Below are 6,000 nucleotides of genomic sequence, written 5' to 3'. Positions count from 1 at the left end.
CCAGAGTGAGCACGACCTTTTCATTATCATTGTGGCAAAGAACACACAACCCACAAGTTGCCATTCTCGCCGTTTTTCAGGCGCAGTGCGGTGGCTTTAGGTACCTTCACACCGTTGTGCAAACCGCCCCCCCCCAACTTCCTAAGCTTCCCAGACCAAGTTCTGCACCCAGGAGACACCGGCTCCCGGCCTTGCCAACCCCTGGCACTCGCCCTTCCCCTGTGTCCCGTCGTGCTTTTGCAAGGTTGTCACCTGTCTAATGGGGGATCCTGGAGGCAGGGGTGGGGATGGAATCTGGCTGCAGTCACCACACAGCCCAAGTTCGCACCGCGGTCCTGGGACCTGTGATCATCCAGGAGGCTCGGCCATCCCTCTGGATCCCTGCCATGTCTGCTGTCAACTTTAAGATTAAGAATATTCATGCTCTGGGACTCCCCTGACGGTCCAGTGGTTAGGACTCCAAGCTCTCCCTGCCAAAGGCCCAGGTTCAGTCCCCAGTTGGGAGAATTCAGATCCCACAAGCAGCACGCTGCATGGTTAAAAAAAAAAAGAATAGTTATGTTCTGTGACCAACTCCAACAGGCTGACAACACTCGCATCTCTGCTCTGATTTTATCAAAGATCTGGAAGGAAGACCTCACTGTGACTTTCCCTCCCTCTGGTGCCCTTTAGGCCTGTCTGGATTGTGGCTCATGGGGCACTTTATGGGTGATGTCCCAGGACCCTGTTCTTAGCAAGTACCTGCTTTGTTTACATGTCTGTACCCCTCTGTGGGGCAAGGCTGTGTCTGTCTGGGTCCTGCCAACATCCCGGGAGCCCAGCCAAGTGACTACGTGGGGACACCTGGTTGTTGAATGTGTGTGAAACACAGCTTTGCATGCAGAGAAACCCAACATCCTTAGTCATCAGGAGAATGCAAATCAAAACCGTCACAAGATCCACTTCACACGCACTGTGATGGCTAAAATCAAAAGAGACAATAACAGGGCTTCCCTGGTGGTGCAGTGGTTGAGAGTCCGCCTGCCGATGCAGGGGACACGGGTTCGTGCCCCGGTCCGGGAGGATCCCACATGCCGCAGAGCGGCTGGGCCCGTGAGCCATGGCCGCTGAGCCTGCGCGTCCGGAGCCTGTGCTCCTCATTGGGAGAGGCCACAACAGTGAGAGGCCCACGTACCGCAAAAAAAAAAAAAAGAGACAATAACAAGTGTGGGCGAGGGTGTGGCAAAGTTGGAACGTCACACGCTGGTGGGAATGTAAAGTCGTGCAGCTAGTCTGGCAGGTCCATAAAAACTTAACCGTGAAGTTACCATAGAATCTCAGTTCTACCTCTAGGTATGTACCCAAGGGAAATGACAGCATATGTCCACACAAAAACGTGTACACAAATGTCTATAGCAGCATTATTAACAATAGTCAAAAGGTAGAAACAACCCAAATGTCCATCAACAGATGAATGGATAAACAGAATGTGGTCCCTCCTCTCGATGGAATATAATTCAGGCATAAGAAGGAATGAAGCCCTGACACATGACACAACATGGATGAACCTTGGGAACGTGATGTTCAGTGAGAGAAGTCAATCACAAGAGGACACGTGGTTGGATTCCACTCACATGACGTGTCCAGATTGGCAAATCCATGGAGACAGGAAGTTGAGGGGGAAGGGGAGAGACTGTGCCATAGTTAAGGGGTTTCTTCTTGGGGGCAAAAATATTCTAAGATCAAATTGTGGGGGACTTCCTTGGTGGTCCAGTGGGTAAGACTGTGCTTCCACTGCAGGAGGCCCAGGTTCAATCCCTGGTTGGGGAACTAGATCCCGCATGCTGCAACTAAGAAGTCCGCAGGCCGCAACTAAAGATCCCGCGTGCCACAACTAAGACTTGGCTCAGCCAAAATAAATAAATAAATATCTAAGGTCAAATCGTGGCGACGGTTGCACAACCCTGTGAATATATTAAAAATCATTGAATTGTATACTTTAAATGGGTGGATTGTTTCTCATATATATGTGAATTACATCTCAGTAGGGTTGTTAAAATTGTAACTTTCTTATTGAAGTATGGTTGAAGTATACAATATCGCGTTAGTTTTCAGGTGTACAGCAAAAGGCTTCAGATATCTACCTCTGTCTCTATCCTAGATCTAGATCTATATTCAGATTCTTTTTCATTATAGGTTATTCAAGATACTGAATATAGTTCCCTGTGTTATGCAGTGAATCCTTTTTGCTTATCTATTTTATATATTGTGGTATCTGTTAATCCCAAACTCCTAATTTATCCCTCCTTCCCTTTCCCCTTTGGTAACCATACGTTTGTATTATATGTCTGTGAGTCTGTTTCTGTTTTGTATATACATTCATTTGTATTATTTTTTAGATTTCACATATAAGTCATGGCATATAATATTTGTCTTTCTCTGACTTACTTCACTCAGTATAATAATCTCTAGTTGCATCCATGTTGCTGCAAATGGCAATATTTCATTCTTTTTATGGCTGGGTATCTATACCTCTGTATATCTATATCTCTCTATATAGATCTCACATTTTCTTAAACCAGTCATCTGTTGATGGACACTTAGGTTGTTTCCATGTCTTGGCTATTGTAAATAGTGCTGTTATGAACATGGGTGTGCCTGTATCTTTTCAAATTAGAGTTTTCATCTTTTCTGGATATATGCCCAGGAGTGGGATTGCTGGATGTATTTTCAGTTTTTTTTTTTAAGGAACCTCCATACTGTTTATCATCGTGGCTGCACTCATTTGCATTCCCACCAACAGTGTAGGAGGGTTCCCTTTTCTCCACACCTTCTCCAGCATTTATTATTTGTAGACAGTGTGAGGTGATAACTCATTGTGGTTTTGATTTGCATCTCTCTAATAATTAACAATGTTGAGCATCTTTTCATGTGCCTGTTGGCCATCTGCATGTCTTCTTTGGAGAAATACAATAACTTTTAAAAGCATGGCCGTCGTGCCACTTTTCTGTGTGGCAAGATGCTAAAAAGAGCCGTGAGTCCTGCCCCCTCCCTGGAGGGGCCTCTCTGTGTGGCCACCGCCTGGCCTGAGGTTCTTTCACTTCAAGCTTCCAGAACAGCCCGACCAGGGTGACTAGCATCAGATGTGCACAGCGGGCCACTGGGGAGGTGGATTCTCCTGTGGAAACAAAGCCCCAGGCCCTCGCCCAGAGTGGGTAGAGGTAGGGGTGGATGACAGGGGTCTCCCCAGGTGGATCTGGTGGAGATGGCCCAGGTCCACCCTTGGGGAGGCACAGCCTCGGGAACGCCTGAGGCTGAATCCTGGCGGGCTCCCTAAGAGCAGGAATCGGGATGCTACAGCAATTCCTCAAGAAATCAAACATACAGTTACCATATGAATCAATTCCACTTCTGGGTATAAACCCCAAAGAAGTGAAAACAGGGACTTGAACAAAGAATTCCAGGAGCTAGGAAACCTGTGACTCTCTTTCCCTACCTCTTTGCGTTTTTTAGTATGTGTCTATCTTTCTCAACTGTAATCTCTGTGGTCCAGTGGAAACCTACTCAGACATTCTCTGATAACCCTGAGAACCCAATCTCTAATGGAGAAATAGAATCTGTCATTCTACATCTAGCACCTGAATGGTTTTTCACCTATGCTGCCTAATTAGGGATCAAATTCTTAGTTCTGCATCCATGGGGGACAAAACCATTAATATGGAAGTGAGAATCACTCAACAAAAACTCATTTTGTTAAGGATATTAAATTTCAGGAACTAGGTTCAGGGGAAAAATTCTCGAATGCAATTCATCTTGCAAATCTACAATAGGAGAGTATTCAAGTGTGCTGTGAAGCTGCAGGAATTAGATGATGTTTTTAATGGTGCAAAGATAGTTTGGGGAGGAAAATAGAGTCTAGGTAAGAAGAACATAATGGAATCAAAGACACAGACCACAAGAGCAGCAGCTAAATATGAAACAAAACTTTAAATTAGAAAAGTACAATTTTAACTTTGATAGATGAGATTATAGGGTGACCGAACATAAGAGGAAGTTCTATCCCATGAAGCGTGAATGCCAGTGGAAGTGCCCAGATGCCCCTTTGATTCCATGTGAATGGCTTCATTTCTAAGGCCTTAAATCTAAGATGCTGCTGATTTTAAGATGCACCATTATTGCCAAGAAAGGGAGGAATGCTGCTGATTAGACTGTGCTGTTTTTATTTTATATTCATTAAAAGAGCTTTTTTATAGTTATTGATGCTGGGTGATGGATACATGGAATTCACTGTGCTACAATCTCTACTTTTGTGTATGTTTGAAATTCTCACTTAAAAATTCTGTAAGAACCTGGTTCGATCCCGGGTTTTGGCACCAAAAAAATAATAATAATAATAATTCTGTAAGAAAAGAAGGGTTCTTTCAGGGTACTGATTTGGATATAGATTTGAGCATAGAATTTTTTGCTTCCTTTTATTGGTTCTAAAATTGTTGCAATGTTCTCATAATTTTAACTTTTATTTTTAATGCAACATAATTAACTATTTTTTAACACACTAATTATTTATTATGCAATTCTGGCCCCATTTACAGTAAGTGGCCTTTCCCAGAAGCAATTATCCTGAGTCATGAGGACTTCCTGTACTAGTTGTGAATTTTAAAACAGTGGCTCTCAGACCTGGCTGCACGATAGAGCCACGTAACATTTGTCAGCACTCTGGACGCCTTGGCATTTGTGGTTTTAAAGCCCTCCAGTGGTTTCGGTGTGTGAACAAGCAGTCAAAACTGCAGAATGAACAGATTGAGGAAAACAGAAAAGGAGGAACTGGCTTAAACCTCCCAAAAGGCAGAAAGGGTCTTCATTTTCTCAAATTTGGACATAGACCAATGTCTTACTGCAGCTGTTTGGAACTTGAAATAAGATAGATTTTCCAAAGATTCTTTCTCCTGCCTGCTCAAGTCTGCCTTTGGTTTCTCTAGTGAATTTTTCATTGCAGCTATTGTACTTTTCAGCTCCAGAATTTCTTTTTGGTTTCTTTTAGGTTTTCTCCCTCGTTACTGATAGTTCCACTTTGTTCATACATTGCTTTCTCAACGTTCTCTGTTCCTTTAGTTCTTTGAGCATCTTTAAGGCAGTTGTTTTAAAGTCTTCATCGAGTAGATCTGTCATCAGGTCTTCTTTAGGGCCAGTGTCTATTAATTAATTGTTCCCTTTGAACAGGTCATACTCTCCTGTTTCTTTGTATGCCTTGTGATTTTTATTCTGTTGCTGCTGAAAATTGGACATTTGAATCCAATAATGTGGTAACTCTGGAAATCAGATTCTCCCGCTTCCTCAAGGTCTGATGCTTTTTGTTATTGTTTTTGTTCTTTGCTTGTTGTAGGTTGTCTGAGCTGAGGCTCAGCCTGAGGTGGAAACTTAATGTCTGCTCAGGTCTTTCCTGAGCCTTTCCTTGGGCATGTGCACTCACTTTCTAATTTTCTCCTATATGCAATTGTTTTTCAATGCCCTAGTCTTTAATGTCTGGCTTGAAAAGGGGGAAGAGAGAAAAACAAAGGGGGATAAAGGGGGCACTCGCCCTTGAAATCCACTTGGTCAGGGAGGGGTTTGCAACAAGTGGGGAAGTGTGACAACAATGGCCACCTACCTCTTTGGCTGCATCTCTGCCATCAGAAGCAGCATCAGAGCACAGATTCCTGATATTGGAGGACAAGGTCCTTTTGGTCCACGCTGGTTTCTGCAAGCTGCTCCAGGAACACACTTATGGCCTCCTGCCATGTGGCTAAGGGTGGGACGGGTAGGTGCTGCGTGCTAAGACCTGAAAGTCACCGCAACTGACTGCAGTAACCATCCAGTGCTTCCCCTGGAACTTGCAAGCCTTCACCAGCTCTGGATTCCAAATTAGTTACATCAGACAGATTCTGTCCCTGCAGTTGTGGTCCAGGTTGGGGGCCATTCCCGGGGCTTCTTGCTCTGCCATCATCCCAGAATCCTCTCCAACCTATAAACTTCTTTAAAAGC

The sequence above is a fragment of the Hyperoodon ampullatus genome, assembly GCF_949752795.1.
Source record: "Hyperoodon ampullatus genome assembly, chromosome: 13".
Classification (NCBI taxonomy): domain Eukaryota; kingdom Metazoa; phylum Chordata; class Mammalia; order Artiodactyla; family Ziphiidae; genus Hyperoodon; species Hyperoodon ampullatus.
Note: the sequence above shows the minus strand (reverse complement) of the source record.